Source organism: Rutidosis leptorrhynchoides, chromosome 1 (genome assembly GCF_046630445.1).
Source record: "Rutidosis leptorrhynchoides isolate AG116_Rl617_1_P2 chromosome 1, CSIRO_AGI_Rlap_v1, whole genome shotgun sequence".
In the NCBI taxonomy this organism is placed as follows: Eukaryota; Viridiplantae; Streptophyta; class Magnoliopsida; order Asterales; family Asteraceae; genus Rutidosis; species Rutidosis leptorrhynchoides.
In genome coordinates, this window is record NC_092333.1 from 99,689,008 (window position 1) to 99,712,650 (window position 23,643).

A 23,643-nucleotide genomic window follows, 5' to 3' on the forward strand; every position below is an offset into this window, starting at 1 on the left:
ATTCACAACGTTGTATGCAACGTTCTTAGCAAGTGAAAGACGAATAGCACCCAAAGCTTGACGATCCAAAAGCGTCCAATCGGTAACGTCCATGCTTTCGGTCTTGGTCTCTAACAAGGGTTGGTGTAGCTTCTTTTGATACAAGTAATCTTCAATTTGCATCTTCCAAAAGCCAAAGTCTCTCCCATCGAATCGGTCAATTCTAAACTTTCCATTTTCCGCCATCGTTCCCTTAACGAAACTTTATGCTCTAGATACCAGTTGTTAGGATATTAGGACCCAAACAACGCAAGTAATTCTACAAGATTACTTGCCGAGTAGTGATTCCAACAAGATCACTCAAACCCACTTAATGAACGGAAGATAATAAATGTGAAAATGTAAAGAACGACACAAGATATAATGTGGTTATATGCAATCGTTGTGATTGCTTTAGTCCACGGACCAACTAGAGATCGTTTATTTACTGAATATTTGAGAGTGGTGTGTTACAATTGCATACAATGAGTTCTATATATAGAGAAAACAAGAACACCATGAAACTTCAACTTGATCTTTAAGTGTGCTAGCAATCATGAAAGATAAACCAACTAGCCATGCTTTCCACCTTGTATTGGCATGATCACAACCTTAATTTTAGGTGTAAAGTGATCAACTTTGCACCTAAAGTGAAAGGAGGCCAAAGCATGCTCGGATGTAAAGATTGCAACTTGCCAAATTGCTGACAGAGAGGTGATGCGCCGCATCTGAAAGAGATGCGCCGCATCCCTATAGTTTTCCACGTTTCAGATTCAAGTACCAGCTCCAGATGCGCCGCATCTGGATCTGGATGCTGTAACACCCTATTTCTGTTTCTGATTTTGTAGTAGATCGGGACATCGTCCAGATAGGGGGACGCCGTCCAGCAACAAAAGGTGGGACGCCGTCCAAGGTTTGGGACGCCGTCCAAACTGTCTGTCGAGCCAGCTGTTTTAATTTGTTACAAATGGGTAAAATGGTAATTTCACTTGGGTGCCGGTTTGGAGCCTTCAAGGCTGATCCCTTGATCATTTTTGGATCACTTTACACCCACACAAACACTCTCAACCTCATCTAGAGAGAGAGTAAGGGTTTTAGAGAGAGAGAGAGGTGGATTTGGAGAAGAAGGAGTCGGATTCTCGCTAAAGCTCGGGTTCTAAAGTTGTTCATCTCGCCCCTAGCTACGTTGTGGTAGTATTGGTAAGCTCAAACTCCGAATTTCAATTGTTAGATTTGATATTCAAGTTAGGGTTAGCTAGTTTGTTGTAAAACCCTTCTAGATGATGAAGTAGGTTTATGGTGACTTGTTATTCTTGTCACTTGGCTGGTTTTGGGTCGGTTGACGATTTGGCCTTGATTAGGGTTTGATAATGAGTTTAATCACTAGGTTTAGTGATATTGGAAGTGTTGGAACACTTTTGGGTGTGTTTGGTTAACTAATTTTGAAATGGGTCAAAATTAGGGTTTCGGTGTCAAAATGGGTATGACACTTGTTTAACACTTGTGATCGGGTTTAATTGGTGTGTTAGGACCATTTTCACTCGTGTTAGTGAATATTGGTTAGTTTGGGCGCGGTTTGTGCTTGGAAGTGCAATTGGGTCGAAATTGCACTAAGTGTAAATTGGGTTGGTTTGTAAATCCACCCTAATTATGTTGTGGTATTTGTGATAATGGAATAGGTATTTTCCATTGACGAGTCGTGGATTACTTGGAAGCATTCAGCAAGGCGACAAGGTGAGTGTTAATATCCTATGTGCATATGTATGTGTAGGATGGGTGCGGGTCGGGTGAAGTGGTTCTCGGTTATAGAGCTCACTTCACATATAGGTGGATTGATGGACTTGTGTATAGGTCCAATTGGCACGGTTGTGCGTCTTGGTTGACCACCTTTGACGAGGTGCACACTTTGTGTGTACGTTATCACATGAGCGTGTGATGTGGATTATATAACCCCAATGGCGAAGGGTTAATATTGTGAGTGGAGTATTTATACGTACGTGTATATGGCGTATTTATTTTTGGGTGTTATGGTATGAACCATCGAGCCGGTAGTGCCATAACATGTGTGCGATAAGATGTGAACCACGAGCCGGTAACATCGAGTGTGAACCACGAGCCGGTAGAACTATAAACTAAGATGTGAACCACGAGCCGGTAGCATCGAGTGTGAACCACGAGCCGATAGCACTATAAAACAAAGTGTGAACCACGATCCGGTAGCACTATAAAAGAGTATGACTCAAATGCGTATGGTGTGAACCACGAGCCGGTAGCACCGTAGCGTTATGGTTAACCTTGGGTGTTTTACGCGTTGTTATATATATATATATATATATATATATATATATATATATATATATATATATATATATATATATATATATATATATATATATATATATATATATATTGTATACGTATAATGTTGTATTGTCGTGATGTAGCTAACCTTCTGGTTGTAGCTTATTGACATTGTTCACAACGTTGTTTGCGAACTTACTATATTGTTGGTGTTGTTAGCTTGTGCTTAGTGAACGTACGGTATGCTAGGTTTAGCTTGCCTTATACTTGGATGCTCCGGTATGCGCTATTTGATTATTGTTGTGGCGTGTCCATTTTATGCATATATATGTATGTAGTATATTCTCACTCACTAAGCGTTAGCTTACCCTCTCGTTGTTTACATTTTTATAGATTGCATGGATGAGGTGGCTCGGGTAAGCGTGGGAACTAGTGGACTTGCGTAGTTTGCTTTAGAAGACTTGCTTTTGGATTTGATTAGGATTGGTAGCGTATCCCCAATCCCATGCTCGGTCTATGTTTTGAATTTAACTAAGTGGGTCGAAATGGTCACTTTGTGGTAATTTGGGTCCATGTGGGCCCGTTGTTGTAAAACTCGGTTTTATTGTGGAAAACTCTTAGTTTTAATTATTATAACATATTGTGAAAGTGTCTTGGTTTAAAAGTGTCGGGAAGCGGATTTTTCGCCCGTGTGAAATCGTTAAGCAAAACAGAATCTGGCAGGCATTCTGGACGCCGTCCAGGTCTTAAGGGCTGGACGCCGTCCAAGCTTTTGGACGCCGTCCAGAAGGGCTGTCTCAGGAAAAAAAAAATTTGGCACGTTTTCGGATGGTTAACGGGTTGGGTTGTTACAAGTGGTATCAGAGCATGGTCTAAGGGATTTAGATGACTTGAGATAAGTGCCTAGACTTAGACTTTTGTGTGTGCTTAATTGTTGCGGGACTTGTAGGAGTACGGGTCGAAATGGGTTATAGTTAGTGCCTTGTTGTAGGTGTTCTAACGTTTATATCAGTAATGCGGATATTATTAATATGTTATTGTGTTGTGATAATAATTCTTGCGTGTGCTTATATCGCGTAGAATTTTGTTTGTGTTTGATTTTATCATCGAGCGAGGCGGTTATTGTACTAACGAGTGGATACGGCGTGTGTGCGTAATAAGGACTTGCAAACCTTATTACGGGTGCAAATCGTGTCTAACAATTGATGTACGACGAGTGTGTAGCAAGATGGACCGGAGGGGAGTGTGTGTTTTATACGTTCTTGATCTAATTCGCGTTGCATTCCTTAGAATGGCGACGGGAAGTGGGATCGAGACGAACGATGCGGAGTTTAACGCTAGAGTTGCGGCCGCCGTTGCGGAGCAAATGAATGCGTTTCGAGAAGAAATGGATAGGAAGTATTCCGAACTTCAAGGTAGTGGTGAAATGGAGCGATGTCTTAAGAACTTCATGAGGACTAAACCCCCGATGTATGACGGGAAACCGGATCCTTTAGTGAGCACAACTTGGATCTCGGATATCGAAGGGTGTTTTCGCACTATTGAATGCCCTCCCGAGAAGAAGACGGGACTCGCTACTAGTTTGTTGCGGGGTAGGGCGAATGATTGGTTGGATGGTAAGATTGACCTTGTCGGTGGTGAAACGTTTATGGCGTTATCGTGGGACGAGTTTAAGAAAGAATTCTTCGAGGAGTTCAGAACTTCAGCCGATTTGTCGAAAATGCGCAATGAGTTGCGAAATTTGCAACAAGGTTCTATGGATTTAAATACTCTCAAGACGACCTTTATGGCGAAGGCTCGTTTTTGCCCGGAGTATTTGGAGAATGATCAATTGTTGATGCAAGATTTCTATCGAACCTTGAATGATGACTTGAAGAGTGAGATTAGCAGAGTTCAGGCGAAATCGTTTGCGGAGTTATTCGCCGCGGCTAGAGGTTTCGAGTCGTATTCGCGATCGAAGGTTGGTGAACCTTCAAGGGAGAGAAAGGTTGTCTCTTATGGTACTCCAAGTAAGAGGACTAAGGGTCCGAGTGTGAGCACGGGTGGTACACGGACGGGTATATCGGATTCTAGTGCGTCTAGGTGTTACAATTGTGGCATTAGGGGTCACAAGTCTTGGGAATGTCCGGTGCCAAAGGGTGATGGCATGGTATGTTTCAATTGCCAAGAAGAAGGACATCGTAAGTCAGAATGTCCCGAGTTAGCGGGGACGTGGGCGGCAAGGAGACGTTAAGGTGCGTTTCGTTCTTATAAATATGTCCTTTGATTATTTATTATGTGCCGTTGAGTTGGAGTATGTTAAATACATCGTGTTGTGCATGTTATCGTCATGGGTGACGTTCCTAATGGAAGTACCCTATGGTGACGTTTTGATTGTTGGGCGAAGGGCGTAAGAGTTGGTGCAACCAAGCATTCCTTAGTATTTGGGAAATGTTTCTACCAAGCCATGGAAATGGGTTTTGGTGTCGGTTGTTAAGCGCGTGTTCACTTTTGTGTTGAAGTTGATGAACCATGAGGTTCGACGGGTGGGATGAAACCCGAGAAATCGAGTTTTTTTTGAATCTCGATGTATGTTGGTAAAGGAGTCTACGTGACGCGACATTAGGTGCCTCTTTTATACCTACTAGCGTGGTGTTCGACTCCGATTGTGTTATGGTTACATTGTACTTAGGGTACGGAAGTGAAACCCTTAAGTACATGAGTGACTAGGTGAAATTTGAAAAACTAAAGCAATTGGATGATTGCGAGGGTATAGTTTGTGTAATTTGTGGCACACTTTTCGTTTGAAGTGTTTAAGGATAGGTTAAAATCCTTCGCATGCTCAAGGTTGGAGCAAGATGTGGTGATGGGTCGTGTGAGCCCAATTGTTGGTAAAGTCTGCCTTTGGTAGCACTGTACGGTAGTACGAGTTGTGGATATGGAACGTAGTTCCAAGTGGGGGAGTTACACTCCCGCACGAGGAGGCCTTAGGGTGAAAATTCGGATAATGCTTATGGTAGATCCGAAACTTGTGTTGGGACCTAGTTTTGGTCGATTCGTGGTAGGGTACAATTTCGGTTAAATTGTACTTATGGTTTGGATTTAAATTATCACCGAGGTGGTAATGTGGTAAATCTCGTTGAGAGATAATGGACGTGTTTGGCGAACAAGGTGAGATCCCTCGATTAAGGGATGTGCGTGTCGGGTCCTCTTTTGGAGAATAGTTGTTTTGTGCCTATGTTCGAGATAGGTGGTTCTTGCTCGATTTTGGGAATGGTTAGTGGTATCCATTAGGATTCACTATGGCGTAGCAGAGCGCGATGTTACGCTACTCGTTGTTCGAGATCAAAAGGGCGTTGGTTGGTGAAGCATGACTTTCGGGGGGGGGGGGGGGGTAACTTCATCATGAGATCGTTGATTGGCGAAGCATGACCTTCGGGGTCCGCTTACTCCATCATGGGAGTAGTGATATATCGGTGATGCATGACCGTTGACGGGGTCCGCTGACTTCATCCGGTGTTGAGTGATCTATCGGTTGTTTTATACACCGATGGTGGGATCGTGAGGACCATGTTGTGTGTTTAGTGATGCGATAGCCGTGTTTCGCTCATATGTTGTTACGGGTGTGACAATAGTCGATTTTGTACACCTTAGGATTAGCGTTGCCATAGTCGTTTTGGGCGCTTTTGGTTTTAGCCGTTGCTTATGATGTTAGGATAGTGGCGTATTGGTTGTATTGCGCACTACAAAGGATGTTTAGTGGTAAGTGTAATCCGTAAGGATTCATGTGGTTCGATCTTCAACGTTCGGATTGTTGACTTTAGGTTGAGACTTGGTCGCTTTTAGCGTTGTCCTTGGTAAAGGTACGCTAAGGAATTTATATCTCGGTACGAGATTGGTTGAGTTTTTCCCGATATGGGGACTTGAGCAGGTATTAGTGCTCGGATGTGGTTTTGATAAATCGCGGGTGACGATTTTAGTTGTTAAAGGTGATCCAATGGGAAGAGTTGCCTAGGAAAGTCGGATTGGGACTTATGTTTGAGGACCGTATGGTGTGGTCCGTTTGGTTAAGAGACGAGGATCACGAGGACGTGATCGATTCTAAGTGGGGGAGAGTTGTAACACCCTGTTTCTGTTTCTGATTTTGTAGTAGATCGGGACGCCGTCCAGATAGGGGGACGCCGTCCAGCAACAAAAGGTGGGACGCCGTCCAAGGTTTGGGACGCCGTCCAAACTGTCTGTCGAGCCAGCTGTTTTAATTTGTTATAAATGGGTAAAATGGTAATTTCACTTGGGTGCCAGTTTGGAGCCTTCAAGGCTGATCCCTTGATCATTTTTGGATCACTTTACACCCACACAAACACTCTCAACCTCATCTAGAGAGAGAGTAAGGGTTTTAGAGAGAGAGAGAGGTGGATTTGGAGAAGAAGGAGTCGGATTCTCGCTAAAGCTCGGGTTCTAAAGTTGTTCATCTCGCCCCTAGCTACGTTGTGGTAGTATTGGTAAGCTCAAACTCCGAATTTCAATTGTTAGATTTGATATTCAAGTTAGGGTTTTGAGCTAGTTTGTTGTAAAACCCTTCTAGATGATGAAGTAGGTTTATGGTGACTTGTTATTCTTGTCACTTGGCTGGTTTTGGGTCGGTTGACGATTTGGCCTTGATTAGGGTTTGATAATGAGTTTAATCACTAGGTTTAGTGATATTGGAAGTGTTGGAACACTTTTGGGTGTGTTTGGTTAACTAATTTTGAAATGGGTCAAAATTAGGGTTTCGGTGTCAAAATGGGTATGACACTTGTTTAACACTTGTGATCGGGTTTAATTGGTGTGTTAGGACCATTTTCACTCGTGTTAGTGAATATTGGTTAGTTTGGGCGCGGTTTGTGCTTGGAAGTGCAATTGGGTCGAAATTGCACTAAGTGTAAATTGGGTTGGTTTGTAAATCCACCCTAATTATGTTGTGGTATTTGTGATAATGGAATAGGTATTTTCCATTGACGAGTCGTGGATTACTTGGAAGCATTCAGCAAGGCGACAAGGTGAGTGTTAATATCCTATGTGCATATGTATGTGTAGGATGGGTGCGGGTCGGGTGAAGTGGTTCTCGGTTATAGAGCTCACTTCACATATAGGTGGATTGATGGACTTGTGTATAGGTCCAATTGGCACGGTTGTGCGTCTTGGTTGACCACCTTTGACGAGGTGCACACTTTGTGTGTACGTTATCACATGAGCGTGTGATGTGGATTATATAACCCCAATGGCGAAGGGTTAATATTGTGAGTGGAGTATTTATACGTACGTGTATATGGCGTATTTATTTTTGGGTGTTATGGTATGAACCATCGAGCCGGTAGTGCCATAACATGTGTGCGATAAGATGTGAACCACGAGCCGGTAACATCGAGTGTGAACCACGAGCCGGTAGAACTATAAACTAAGATGTGAACCACGAGCCGGTAGCATCGAGTGTGAACCACGAGCCGATAGCACTATAAAACAAAGTGTGAACCACGATCCGGTAGCACTATAAAAGAGTATGACTCAAATGCGTATGGTGTGAACCACGAGCCGGTAGCACCATAGCGTTATGGTTAACCTTGGGTGTTTTACGCGTTGTTATATATATATATATATATATATATATATATATATTGTATACGTATAATGTTGTATTGTCGTGATGTAGCTAACCTTCTGGTTGTAGCTTATTGACATTGTTCACAACGTTGTTTGCGAACTTACTATATTGTTGGTGTTGTTAGCTTGTGCTTAGTGAACGTACGGTATGCTAGGTTTAGCTTGCCTTATACTTGGATGCTCCGGTATGCGCTATTTGATTATTGTTGTGGCGTGTCCATTTTATGCATATATATGTATGTAGTATATTCTCACTCACTAAGCGTTAGCTTACCCTCTCGTTGTTTACATTTTTATAGATTGCATGGATGAGGTGGCTCGAGTAAGCGTGAGAACTAGTGGACTTGCGTAGTTTGCTTTAGAAGACTTGCTTTTGGATTTGATTAGGATTGGTAGCGTATCCCCAATCCCATGCTCGGTCTATGTTTTGAATTTAACTAAGTGGGTCGAAATGGTCACTTTGTGGTAATTTGGGTCCATGTGGGCCCGTTGTTGTAAAACTCGGTTTTATTGTGAAAAACTCTTAGTTTTAATTATTATAACATATTGTGAAAGTGTCTTGGTTTAAAAGTGTCGGGAAGCGGGTTTTTCGCCCGTGTGAAATCGTTAAGCAAAACAGAATCTGGCAGGCATTCTGGACGCCGTCCAGATCTGCTGGACGCAGTCCAGGTCTTAAGGGCTGGACGCCGTCCAAGCTTTTGGACGCCGTCCAGAAGGGCTGTCTCAGGAAAGAAAAAAAAATTTTGGCACGTTTTCGGATGGTTAACGGGTTGGGTTGTTACAGATGCGCCGCATCTGGATCTGGATGCGCCGCATCTGACCCCTTTGATGCGCTATTTCAGCTCAATTCTCCGCATCTAAAACCTTCGGACAATTTTGCTCTATGAATGCGCCGCATCCATGACATGATGCGCCGCATCGATGCTCAGAACCATGTTTCTTGTTGTTTAAACGTCTCCATACTCCAACAGATCCAATATCTTTACCATCACAGCCGGTTTTATTTATAAAATTCCGAACAGGAAAAACATCGAATTGCGTTGTTAAAAACCAACAGAACACTTATTACTGAACCTGCTCAATGCCTCAATCCCTCAAAACAGACAAAACGTATATGACACCTTTGACGTTTCAACTTGTTAAAACAATGAAATAAGAAACATAAAAACTTACTAAACAACTTTGTAGTAGGCACAACCTGAAACAACAGTCATTCAGTTGACCAACACTGAAAGCAAATATAGATTACTCCGTACAGTTTTTTACTAACCAACAAATATATATATAAGCAGGAGCAATATATAAACCATCGAATTGGATTAGTGTTTTTTACAACAAAAAATAGAAGCATTGTGAGCATAAAAAATGGCATAGAAAGAATACCGTGTAGCCTTTACGACGAAGAAGATGGCTGCAGAGTGTCACAGCAACGGCAACAATACAAATGAAGATTTATTTCAACCGCCTCAAACCCAAATTTCATTACTAAATCTTCAATACATCCAAACATGCGATTAGAAACCAATAATCAGACTCAATCATCAATTATTATACATATCAAGCCACAAAATAATCACACAACTGATTAAAACGACGAAACAATCAGAGTTAGACCGCCATGTAACGCAGCGGTTTAAACCATCGCAAACCGTTGGGTAAAACCGTCGAGTAAAACCACCACAAACGGCCGTTGCAAACACCATGGATCAAAACCACCAGAGACGACCGTCACAAACCATCGAGTGAGACCAGAGGCTAAAACCGTCGGTTGAAACCACTACAAATGACAGCAGCGGTAAAACGGTCGCAAGACTTCGGTTTTTTTCTTTTTTGTTTTTCTTTTTCGGAAGGAAGTAGGCAGCGAGAAGAATCGTTTGAAGGGAGCAGTTGGTGGCGGAACATGTCCAGTTTGGGTAGAAGAGTGTAGAAGAAACAATATGGAAACCTAGGATGTAGAATTATCAATTTAGACATAGTCAAATGTGAAATTACAAGGACAAATGAACAGTAAGGGAAGCTGTTGTGGTTTGATTATATTAACTAGAATTAAATCCGAATTGCGCGTTGCTGCAATTTAATCAACGCATACACAGCTGCAAGCCTGCAATCACCAATGCCCTTAAAGAGAAAAAAACACCTACGCGATAAACATAACAAAATAGTATGAGCATATAACCTGTATAAAATGAGAAGGAACAACTAATCAGGCACAATAGATACCATAATCATTAAAGTGTTGAACTTGTACAACTTTAAATGGCTATTGTTTTAAAAAGCAAGTTCCATATAAAATTGAACCCTAAGGGTGCTCCCAATGTATCCGTCCAACCCATCGCCCAGCTGCTAGTCCACGAGGACACCAATGGCAGCACTTAGTCCAGGTGCTAGTCCAGGCCTTCGTTCTCATACTCGTCCATTTCAATCATATTGCTAGACGGATGGATTAAAAAATAGACTTGTACATTGTGTTTTAAAAATTGTACAATACAATAATTAATTAATTTAGTGAGTTTAATTTATTTGAGGAAGAAGTGTCATGGTTGGGAGTGTTTAGTTCTGGAGTTAGTCCTGCGAAGGAAGTGGGAAGAAAGTGATGATGTGGCGCTGATGTGGCGCTGAGGACTTGCCTGGAGACATGTCTCCATTGGGAGCTCTCTAATGGACTTAAGAAAATTTCAGTCTTTAACAATAACAAAAGTCTACCAATATTACCACTTGTTTGCTGTTTGTAGTTGCTTATGATATGATTTAGGTAGCCATATTAGTTTTATAAATTGTCATTAAACTTGGGATAAGTAAATGGACCGAACGGGTGGCAACTTTTTGTTTCCTGCAACTATTATCGTATGTAATATGTAATCATAATCCTAGAAATGAATTACTCGAATAAGCGTATAAGTTTAACCTCTGTTCCAGTGCATTTCCTTCAGTTTATTTTCAAAGATTCCATCAAATTTATGGCTTCTTGAAATCCTTTTTTAGCCATCTGCATGAAGATTTCTATAGAATCGTTGGAAAGAAGCAAAACCAATATCGCCTGTGCAATGTGAAGGAACGGAGAAGAATCGAACACAAAGATGCACCACCAACGAAACCTACAGAAGCATTAATTATCAACGTGATGAAACCCTAAACATCCGCCAACAACCGTCACACACAAAGAGAAACGACTTGGACGAAAAAAAGCAGACGAAAACTATATAGAATGCATGTAGGTAACATACCAATATTGGGAACAGCAAATTACGACAGAGTTTGGACGATTACAAAACGGACGTCCAAAAATATGACATCTTTTTATAAGAGTTGAGATCTTTTCAATACAAACGCATTAACAATAAATACACTGAAAATAAAAGCTACTAAAAAAAATAAAAAAAATAAAAAAAATAAAAAATAAATAACAACTAATTATATTAGCTAAGGTTCATATCAATTGTTGAAGCAGAGCAGGAAATAAAAGTTCTGCAAATACAAACCTGAAAAACAAAAAAAGTCATTTAATACATATAAGTTATATATTATATATAATATAATTCATTTAATCAATCTAAATTTCTAAATACATAGCATTTGAAATCAACAAAGCGTACGTACCTCCACGGTGAATTGCACAGTTGTGAATTTGTTATCTATTCTATACATTCCTTCGAAGATCTGGTCGATGAAAAAACTGTATTAGTTTTAACATATTGTTCAATGAGTTCTTATTGTTACTATATTTCAGGGTTCTGTGCTAGTAGATGACTTGTTGAAATAAATCAAGTAGCCTCTATGTCAATGTGCAAATCAAAGCAAGTAGGCATTTGAACTACTACTTGTAACTAAAAATCAGGTCTAATCTGATAACAGTCTTATGACAATTATTATATAAAGATTAAAAAGTAGAAGCTTAAGCAAATACCTTCGTTACGAAAAGCCTCTATGCACAATCTTGAAAGCATTCCTGATTTGACCCATAACCCATAACCCAATGGTCGTTTATACATAATACAAAAGCTATCTTTTATATCCCCAAAAAAAACATAAATAAATCTAAACAATAAACAGATTCAAGACTTCATAAGACTCATTTGTTCCAACATACAAAAATATCCATTCGATACGAACAACCGGAAAAAGTTAACAATTCAAACCTTAATAATTTAGATAAATCGACAGAAAGAGGAGACTAATTTACACCCTATATCTTCAATGGATATAATTTGTATCAGTAGCAAATTGAATGAAGGCGAGTTTGAGTTTTATCCAAGAATCCTAGTTTTTAACCCAAATCAATTGCTCCAAAGATAGATGAACAGGTTGAAGGAGTTGGTGTGAAATCATCAGAACGACGGAGAAGCTGAAGGAATAAGGCATGAAGAGGATGGCAAGAGCGGGTGGGCTCGCTCAGCAGACGGTGGAAATCGGAAAAGTGTATGAATTAAAACCGGAGGTGGGAAGGTCGGTGCTGGTGAAGCGTTATTTATATGCAAGAGATGAAATTACCCAAAAAAGTCTGGCAGATGAACGTTACTGTTCATAGTTAGTTAGCCTTCGGGCAATGGACGCTGCTTAAATTGGACCGTTTGACATTGAGAATCTATATATACGTTAACGTTGCCTTTTCTTTTTCTTTTTTTCTTTAAATACCTCACAGTTTTCATTCATTTTCTTACACATTTTCATTTTAACTCACACTTCTTTTTATACAAAACTTCTAAATACAAAAAAAAAAAAAAAAAAAAAATATCACTCTTTTAATTTAAAAAAAAATGTCTTCATCTTTGAGTAGTTCGCACGACGATTTCACAAATTATACGCTCAACTTACTTGATCAAGTTGATGATTCTTTGGAAGATGGAGTTAATTCTCGTCGTTACGTTCGTCGTGATCATTATGATGCTCATAATAGTTTGATGGATGATTATTTTGATGAGGGTTGCAAATATACGGAAGATCAATTCAAACGTCGTTTTCGGATGCATCGCCGTGTTTTTCTTCGTGTGATGAACGATATACTAAGTCACAATGTCAATCCATTGCCTTCCCATTTTATATGGTTTCATCGAAGGCAAGATTCTCGAGGTATGTGGAGTATTAGTCCACATTTAAAAAATCACCGTCGCACTCCGTCAGCTAGCATACGGTTATACACCGGATGCTTTAGACGAGTATCTGCAAATGAGTGAACGAGTTGGGCGGGAATCTTTGTTAAACTTTACTATGTGCATTATTGACTTGTATAAAAGTGACTACTTAAGAGAACCGTCTTTGCATGACATTCATCGTTTATATGAAGGCCATGAAAGGATTCATGTCTTCCCGAGCATATTAGGTTGCATCGATTGTATGCATTGGGCATGGACAAAATGTCCAGTTGCGTGGAGAGGCCAATATATGCGAGGCGATCACAGTCACCCAACTTCGAGAATTCAATTAATCGTTTTCAATATTTCAAGAATAAATGTAAGGTTTATTAATATTTGAAGTTTTTTTAATATTTACACAATTAAAAAATATACAAAATAAATTTAAAAAAAAAGACACTAAAAATGGACACTGAAATGGACTCTGTGGACACCAGCACCCAACAGCCAGTCAGTCAACCTCAGTGTTCAAAATGGACACTGAAAATGGACAATGAGAAGGACTACGGGCACCTCGTGCTCTAATTATATTATTAAAATTCAAGGCTGTTCTCCATTTATGAAAATCCATTCAACGGATTCACTAGTCGTAAAAAAACAAAAGTCACAAGGGATCTACAATGGTTAAACACTAACAAACATATGTCGATTACTTACGATCACATCCTTTTCCAAGTTTCATGAAAAACTCAATAATAATGAAAAGAGGTTGATATACGTCCATGAACCATCAACTTACTCTTTGAACAAAACACTAGTGAAATGACCCGTAAAATTACGGGGTCTTTTAAACGAAACAATTTAATGATATGTTATAGGTATTAAGTAAATTTAGATGTTAAAGGTATTTACTTTAATGACTCGTGAAACCACGGATTCCGACTAAGAAACTTCTCGTTGTTTTTAAAAACATATTGATGTACTTAATTTAGTCAGGATAAATGAACTATATTTATTCTCCCACCATTTTCTTCCAATTTTCATTACAATTATTATATTATTTTTTTTGTCATAAAAACCTACATTACAACCTTTTATTGAGATATGTATTTCGCATAAATATGTAACGTAATTAATCACTTAACGAGAACTTGTATTTGAATAATAATAATATAATAATTATTGTTATCGTTATAATTATAATAATAAATAATAATAATAAAGTTTGCTTAAAAATGAAGTATTTATATTTTTAATAATAATTATTAGTAATAACAAATGCTTCTTGAAATTATTTAAAAAATTAAAATACAATTATGTTTGTACATATGTTCATACGGTGTTTTGTAAAAGATTGTACCCTTTGTTACAAAGTTTGTACATATGATCATAAGAGTGTATTATCATAAGGTTGTAATAATGTTTCAAATATTATACATATGGTCATGATGTGTTTTATTATAAAAGTGTACATAATGCTTCAAATATTGTACATATGATTATTGATGTATTTAATTATAAGGTTGTACATAATGATTCATGTATTATACAATTAACATGTTTTATTATTAAATACAATTAATTATTAATTATTTTAATAACATCGTCATGTGAGTCTTAGAATTTTTTACTTTATTTTTAAATTTTGTTTAAACTTGAATAATCCTTATTTATAATATTATTATTATAGAGATATATTGTAGATGGATTTTTAGTAAATAATTATATTTAATTCTAAATTAATTAAGATTAATGACATCATTCATTTTTTTATAAATGAAAATTTTTAACAAAATGAAAAGTTAAATTGTGAAATGATGACAGCATCATTTTAGATATATAATAGAAGTTATAGATAACCAAACATTGGACCTACTAAAATTAGAATTCATATTTCATATAATTATCAACTGTGGAACATGCCACTACTATATTCTGGCACAATTAGACGTGTGGAAAAATCTTTTTAGACGTGTTGAACAACACGTCTACATGTTCAATTGAGTGGTGACATATAGTGCGATTCAAGGGATCGTTCTAGAAAACTCAATTAGACGTGTCAACACGTCTAAATAGTAGTATTTAGACGTGTTACGTGTTCCCTGAACACGTCTAATAGGTTAAGTTAACACGTCTAATTGATTAATTAGACGTGTTCCATATTAATTAGACTTGTTTCGGTATCAAAATTAGACGTGTTCAGTTAGTATCAATTAGACGTGTTCCGGTAGTGGTTAACCATGGTTAAAATTTCAAATATTTCAAATAATACCCGCCAAATATTTCACCATCGCCTAAAATATTTTCGGAAATCAATAAAACAAATCAAATTTACTACAAAACCAAACTAAATATGTAAATATAAATATCTTTAAAGTATTTACAAAAAAAAATCATAAATCTAATTTACATTTACAAAAATTTTATAGAAGATCAAACAAAAAGTTGTCTGCTCTTCTGTTGGTGTGCATTGGTTTCAGCCTTCTGGTTTAATAATGTTTATGAGCATACTGCATCGACTTTATTCGCGAAAGTTGCCCCTGCTGGTTTCGGCCATCACCCTGAACGCATCGACTTTGTTCCCAACTAATGGACTAACTGATTATCTGCACAATGTAGTCCGCACACCTATATCAACATAAAATAAAACCAATCAAATTCAATAAATAAATCAACACTTGTACTAATACTCCGTATTGTTTAGATATTAAAAATGAAAAGAGTACAATATGGGTCAAAAGTTATCTTGCATTCATTTTTTATGTATACAGTTTCTAAATCTTTTTATTAGTAAAATGAATATATTAATATTCAATCAAAACAATCATATACATACATACACCCTTGAACTATTAAAAGCTCCACACCATAGCATAATTATCGCAACAGATACAATTTATATAACTCAATCGTCACTTTACTTCTATTAAGGATCTAAAACGGAATTAATCAAACTTTTTCAACAACAAAGCAAATAAAATCTAAAGATACAATCCAATTCGGGAGATTGTTTGTGCCTGATAATTTAATCATTATGATATCATATCTTGGAATTTAATCCTACAATATCTAAGTATAAATAAATCTAACATATTCAGTAACACCTTGTGTAAAGTCGTCGTAAGTTTAACTACATAGTCCATTATCCCAACTTAATAAGCATCATGTCAAGTCCTAACCTACCACACGAAACGTATCCATCCAAATCCCAACTATATGCAACATGCCGTTATAATGCAACAACAAAACTGTTGGAAACTAAACTTGATTGTGGGCTATTTGTTTTGGATTTGGGCTTGCAAGTATACAACTATTTTGGATCAAGATTATAGCCCATTATGTAGAAACTTCTTGTAATATGTAGTAGTGAAGTGTGTAGAATGTGTGTAGAATAATCTTGTAAAATATCTAGGTCTAGAAATACTAGGAAATATCTAGATAGTAGTAGATGATGGAGTGATCTAGACTACTCCATTGTGTAGTATAAATAGAGGGCTTCACCCCTCATTTGTAATCAAGTAACAAAGCAATTCAATAAGCAAATCAAGTAATAAACAAAGCCTTCAAGATCAATCAAACTTCTAAATCATCAATCCTCTCTTCCACAAATAATATACATAACCTCCTATTTCTAACAAATTGGTATCAAGAGCTTGGTTCGACAAGATGATGGCCAACAATGTCATCACATTTCCTCGCCTCACAAAGGATAATTATGATCGATGGAGCATCCAAATAAAGACCTTCCTAGGTGGACAAGACTTATGGGAGATTGTGGAGGAAGGCTATGAGGAACCTGCAGAAAAAGGTCCTCTCGGCAAGGAGAAAAAATTAATGAAGACGAACGATCAAAATGCTCTTTCCATCATCCAACAAAGTGTAGATGATGGGGCTTTTGAGAAAATTGCAAGTGCAACCACCGCCAAGAAAGCATGGGAGATCTTGGAGAATTCTCACAAGGGAGTTGAAAAGGTGAAAAAGGTTCGACTACAAACACTACGAGGTGAGTTCGAATCCTTAAATAAGAAAGACTCAGAATCAATTTCCGATTATTTTACAAGAGTCTTGGCGATTGTAAATCAATTAAAGAGGAATGGTGAAACTCTAAGTGATGTAAGAGTCATTGAGAAGATTCTTAGATCATTAGATTCAAAATTCGACTATATAGTCGTAGTCATCGAAGAATCTAAAGATCTAGAATCAATGACTATCGATGAACTCATGGGTTCACTACAAGCCCATGAAGAGAGGTTCAATAAGAATAATAAGGAGCCATTGGAGCAAGCTTTACAAGCAAAACTATCTTTCAAGGAAGAGAGCAGTGAAAAGACTCATCAAACGAGTCAACGAGGTCGTGGTCAAGTACGTGGCCGAGGACGAGGACAAGGATATATCAAACGTGGAGGTTATAGTTCTTACAGAAATGAAGAAAGAAGTCAAAATTTTCACCCGACAAGAGGTCGCGGGAGAGGCTACACAAGTAGAAGGCCAAGGTATGACAATTTTCAAACCAAATGCTATAATTGTCATAAATTTGGCCACTATGCTTCGGAATGCGAGAAATCAAACAATTACTTGCAAGAAAGAGCAAATTTAGTGCAAGAAGATACCGAAGCCGTGAAAAACACTTTGTTACTAGCATGCAAAGGTGAAGATAACGGAGAATCAAATTTTTGGTATCTCGACACGGGTGCAAGCAACCATATGTGCGGTGACAAAAACATGTTTGTGGAGTTAGACGAGGTAATTAGTGGAAATATCACCTTCGGAGATTCCTCTAAAGTCCCGGTTAAAGGCAAAGGTAAGATTCTCATCCTCTTGAAAAATGGAAGGCATCAATTTATCTCTAACGTGTATTATGTGCCTAATATGAAGACGAATATACTGAGTATTGGACAACTCTTAGAGAAAGGCTATGATATTCACATGATAAATCGTACTCTTTCTTTAAGAGACCAAAAAGGAGGTTTGATTGCTAAGGTGCCAATGTCAACGAATAGGATGTTCATGCTAAATATTCAACATGACATTCCAAGATGTTTAAAAGCATGTTTCAAAGATAATTCTTGGCTTTGGCACATGAGATACGGGCACTTAAATTTTGGAGGGTTAAAATTATTATCAAGTAAAGGAATGGTGAAGGGTTTGCCTCCAATTAATCATCCGGATCAAATATGTGAGGGATGCCTTCTAGGAAAGCACTTCCGAAACAGTTTTCCAACAGAAGCTTCTAGTAGAGCGAAGAAACCTCTAGAACTTATTCACACGGATGTGTGTGGACCCATCAGCCCACCGTCTTTTGGTAAAAATAGATATTTTATTCTATTCATTGATGATTTTAGTCGAAAGACATGGGTCTATTTTCTAAAAGAGAAGTCGGAAGCTTTTGGAATGTTCAAGAAGTTTAAAGCATTTGTGGAGAATCAAAGTGGTCTCACCATAAAGGCGTTGAGATCCGATCGTGATGGAGAGTTCACATCCAAGGAATTCAAGAAATTTTGCGACAACAACGGGTTACGATGTCCTCTAACTCTTCCGTATTCACCTCAACAAAATGGTGTTGCGGAAAGAAAAAATAGGACCATTCTTGATATGGCCCGGAGTATGTTAAAGAGCAAAAGGATGCCTAAGGAGTTTTGGGCTGAGGCAGTGGACTGTGCGATCTATCTATCAAATCGCTCGCCCACTAGAAGTGTCAAGAACAAAACGCCCATTGAAGCTTGGAGTGGAAGGAAGCCCGGCATCTCACACCTTCGAGTGTTCGGAAGTGTGGCATATGCTCATGTGCCAGATCAGAAGAGGACGAAGCTCGATGATAAAAGCGAGAAACTCATATTCGTGGGTTATGACTCAAGTTCGAAGGGTTACAAGCTATACAATCCCAAGAATGGTAAAGTAATCTCAAGTCGAGACGTGGTGTTCGATGAAGAAGCAACATGGGATTGGAATGTTCCCGAAGAGGAGAACTACGACTTTCTCCCTTATCCATTCGAGAGTACTGCAAAGAACGAAGAATATCTAGAAGTTCAAGAACCTTCTAGTACACCATCTCCGCACTCTCCACATACTCCAACCACTACACCTAATGAAGTGACACCAACATCAGGAGGAGAATCAAGTAGGCTACAACATCACACAAGGAGCATTGAGGAGTTGTACGAGGTAACACAGCCTATGGAGGATCTATCATTGTTCTGCCTTCTTGCCGATTGTGAGCCAATAAGTTATGAAGACGCAACAAAAAGCCAAAAGTGGAAATGTGCTATGGACGAAGAGATTCAAGCAATCGAGAAGAATAATACGTGGGATCTTGCCACACTACCAAAGGGACATAAGGCTATTGGTGTAAAATGGGTGTACAAGGCCAAGAAGAATTCCAAAGGTGAAGTTGAAAGATATAAGGCAAGGTTGGTGGCGAAGGGATATAGTCAACGAGCCGGCATAGACTATGATGAGGTATTTGCTCCCGTCATAGTCTATGCCGGCTCGTTGACTATATCCCTTCGCCACCAACCTTGCCTTATATCTTTCAACTTCATCTTTGGAATTCTTCTTGGCCTTGTACACCCATTTTACACCAATAGCCTTATGTCCCTTTGGTAGTGTGGCAAGATCCCACGTATTATTCTTCTCGATTGCTTGAATCTCTTCGTCCATAGCACATTTCCACTTATGGCTTTTTGTTGCGTCTTCATAGCTTATTGGCTCACAATCGGCAAGAAGGCAGAACAATGATAGATCCTCCATAGGCTGTGTTACCTCGTACAACTCCTCAATGCTCCTTATGTGATGTTGTAGCCTACTTGATTCTCCTCCTGATGTTGGTGTCACTTCATTAGGTGTAGTGGTTGGAGTATGTGGAGAGTGCGGAGATGGTGTACTAGAAGGTTCTTGAACTTCTAGATATTCTTCGTTCTTTGCAGTACTCTCGAATGGATAAGGGAGAAAGTCGTAGTTCTCCTCTTCGGGAACATTCCAATCCCATAAGATTGATAAGAAAGTCGAGGTATTTGCTCCCGTCGCTCGTCTAGAAACTATAAGATTGATAATCTCACTTGCGGCTCAACATAATTGGAAGATTTATCAAATGGATGTCAAATCCGCGTTCCTTAATGGCCACTTAGAAGAAGAAGTCTATATAGAACAACCTTTTGGATACATCGTGAAAGGCCAAGAGAATAAGGTGCTAAAATTGAAAAAGGCCTTATACGGGTTGAAGCAAGCGCCTCGGGCATGGAATAGCAGGATAGACAAGTATTTCCAGCAGAATGACTTTACGAAATGCCCCCATGAGCATGCCCTCTACACCAAAGTTAGCAATGATGGAGATGTTATGATTGTGTGCCTATACGTGGATGACTTGATATTCACCGGTAGTAATCCTAAAATGTTTGAGGAGTTCAAGAAAGCAATGGTTCGGGAGTTCGAGATGACCGACATTGGACTTTTGGCTTACTATCTTGGGATCGAGGTAAAACAAAAGAAAGAAGGAATATTCATATCCCAAGAAGGTTATACGAATGAGGTGCTCAAGAAGTTTAAGATGAATGACTGCAAGTCAATGAATACACCGGTGGATTGCAATCTCAAATTGTCAAAAGATGATGAAGGATACTTGGTGGACCCAACAAAATACAAGAGTTTGGTTGGAAGTCTGAGGTACCTAACCTGCATGAGGTCAGATATTCTCTACGGAGTTGGACTAGTAAGTCGATACATGGAAGCACCTACAATAAATCACTTGAAGGCGGCCAAGTGGATACTTCGCTACATCAAAGGTACGATTGACTATGGCCTGTTTTATTCGCCTTCTGAGCACTTCAAGCTAGTTGGATACAGTGATAGTGATTGGGCTGGAGACATAGATGATCGTAAGAGTACGAGTGGTTTCGTGTTCTATATGGGAGATACGGCGTTCACATGGAGCTCTAAGAAGCAACCCATTGTGACTCTGTCAACGTGTGAAGCCGAGTTTGTAGCAGCAACATCGTGCACCTGTCATGCAATATGGCTCAGGAAGTTACTAAATGAGCTTAAGTTTTTTCAAAAGGAAGCTACAGAGATATATGTGGATAACAAGTCTGCGATTGCTCTAGAAAAGAATCCAGTCTTCCATGATCGAAGAAAGCACATCGATACGAAATACCATTACATCAGGGAGTGTGTTACAAATAAAGAGGTGCAGATAAAGTACGCGAAGTCACTTGACCAAGTTGCTGATATTTTCACAAAGCCTCTAAAACACGAGACGTTTCAGAGATTACGGAATATGCTCGGAGTAACGAAATCAAGTTTAAGGGGGGATGTTGGAAACTAAACTTGATTGTGGGCTATTTGTTTTGGATTTGGGCTTGCAAGTATACAACTATTTTGGATCAAGATTATAGCCCATTATGTAGAAACTTCTTGTAATATGTAGTAGTGAAAGTGTGTAGAATGTGTGTAGAATAATCTTGTAAAATATCTAGGTCTAGAAATACTAGGAAATATCTAGATAGTAGTAGATGATGGAGTGATCTAGACTACTCCATTGAGTAGTATAAATAGAGGGCTTCACCCCTCATTTGTAATCAAGTAACAAAGCAATTCAATAAGCAAATCAAGTAATAAACAAAGCCTTCAAGATCAATCAAACTTCTAAATCATCAATCCTCTCTTCCACAAATAATATACATAATCTCCTATTTCTAACAAAAACGACGCTTGAGTTTACTGTGCTATTGTTGTATCTTTTGTTGTAATGTATGCATTCAAAAATCATACCTTTGTATAACTTTATCTATAGGAGCTAACAACTAATATTAAAACTTCTCTAGGTGTTCATATTGTCAAAAGACGAAGATGCAGGATCATTGCCAGTACTAATCGGCAGCCTTTCAACATTACCAACATCAGCAACCAAACAACGAACCGTGTCTATAGAACAAACAACAACATATGTCGTAGAGACTAATCATTGTTAACGCACAAAAGAAAATGTAATAATAAAACCCAAAAAAGAAACCAAAAACAATACCAGCCATTTAATGTTCGAATGTAGAAAGTTGAGATGACTCCACAGATGCAGACACATCAAGCAACCCAACAGTTCCACACGGTTTTCTCTATATCGGATTGATCCACACCTTGAAGACTTGGCCAGCAAGTCCTGAAATTGATTAAGACAATTTCTATTAGAACCACCCCTTTTTTGGGCTTCATTTTGTCATATATCCACATCCTGCATCATTAGAAATTATTTAATAAGATCTTTCCATATTCAACAAGTAGCTTAAGACTACCATCTTTGGATGATATACGTAACAATATTATAAATCAAAAACTATTCATGACTCTATCTAGAATGAAAGAACTCTAACGAAAATCATACCATGTAAGTGTTTTTCTTTCAAACATTTTATCGAACACCTTTCGTGCACTTGAATAGTCACAATTCAATTCAATTTACCTGAGAATCAAACGCAACAACAAAAATATGAAGTATCATCAAGTTAGGGTTTCAAAACATAGAACTAAAATTATTATAGCATCGTATGTTGTAAAACTGGAAGAAACATGACACTGAGTTTGAACGATACAACCACAACCGTCATCAACAACGTGACAACCATACATACTAGCTACGACGAAATTTGGGGGAACCCCAAATTCTTGAGCAAATTACATAATCAAGTAAACGAAAATTCAGATGGAAGATGAGTAGAAGCAATAGCACGAAGCAATCGCGGAAGGCAGTTGGTCGTCATCAAATTAGGGTTTCAAAGTAAGAGCGTGTGTGTGTAGTGTAGCAGTGGTGAAAATTGTGTAATTTTAAGGTAAAAATGTGTTAAGCGTAGGTGGAGGTGATGTTAATAAAAAAAAAAAAAAAAAATTAGTTTGAGGGATAATATGACGACCCTCAAAATTTCATTTCTGTTTTTATTGTTTCACTATTAAGACTTCTTCGTGAACTTTATTTAACAAACTTTGAATAAATATTATCTTTTGATCGATATTTTCTGTTAATATAAAGTTTATGTATTTGTGAATTTATATTATATAAACTATATGTATTAACTTAAGTGTTATAATTATAAATTAAAAACTAATTTAGAAACTATTAAGAATTAAGTAGTAATAAGAATTAATATGAACTTAATAAAAAATAAAAAATCTTAGGGGTTAATAATTAAATAAAATGTAACCCTAATATTAATAATAATAAAAAAATATAAATTATATAAATGGTTAATGTAAATGCCGAAATATATAAAAAAAATAAAAATAAACACATATAACTAAATAAATCGGCTGTATTGTTTTTAGGGGAGAAAAACTTGATTTTTAAGGCTTTCACAAATCCTAGTTTAACATGTCCTTGATCTTCAAGTAATTTGAGTGTATTTAGGAAACCAAACACAACTATATAAACCCTCATGTATTCCAAGTTTTCATCACAAAAATAAACCCTACAATCCTGCATTTAGTCGACTAATATCCTCCTGCATTCCCTCTATTTTCTGTCGACTACATATCCATCAAAACACCCTCCTACATTCGACTAAAGACAATCCACAAAGCAGCCTGCCTTCATCGCCTGCACAGCCACCATCACCACCTCCTAGCCTCCTGCAAATCGATCACAATAGCAGCCTTT

The 23,643-nt window shown here is 38.1% G+C and overlaps 2 long non-coding RNA genes across 6 annotated transcripts; both read right to left on the minus strand.

Annotated features, from left to right (window-relative positions):
- Window positions 1–9,196: 9,196 nt before the first annotated feature.
- Window positions 9,197–12,475, minus strand: LOC139863533 (uncharacterized). 3 transcript variants are annotated; one of them, XR_011764430.1, is made up of 5 exons: window positions 11,843–12,475; window positions 11,536–11,595; window positions 11,163–11,417; window positions 10,844–11,033; window positions 9,197–10,075 (listed from the first exon to the last, which is right to left on the minus strand). It is a non-coding gene; the product is annotated as an uncharacterized lncRNA (long non-coding RNA). The 3 variants fall into 3 exon arrangements; XR_011764431.1 differs by having other exon boundaries at window positions 9,197–9,883; window positions 9,980–10,075; window positions 10,844–11,417; XR_011764429.1 differs by having other exon boundaries at window positions 10,844–11,417.
- Window positions 12,476–15,407: 2,932 nt separating this feature from the next.
- Window positions 15,408–22,876, minus strand: LOC139863537 (uncharacterized). Of its 3 annotated transcripts, XR_011764433.1 has the most exons (4): window positions 22,378–22,876; window positions 22,024–22,227; window positions 21,771–21,923; window positions 15,408–15,635 (listed from the first exon to the last, which is right to left on the minus strand). It is a non-coding gene; the product is annotated as an uncharacterized lncRNA (long non-coding RNA). The 3 variants fall into 3 exon arrangements; XR_011764434.1 differs by lacking the exon at window positions 21,771–21,923; XR_011764432.1 differs by having other exon boundaries at window positions 21,771–22,227.
- Between the last annotated feature and the right edge of the window lie 767 nt (window positions 22,877–23,643).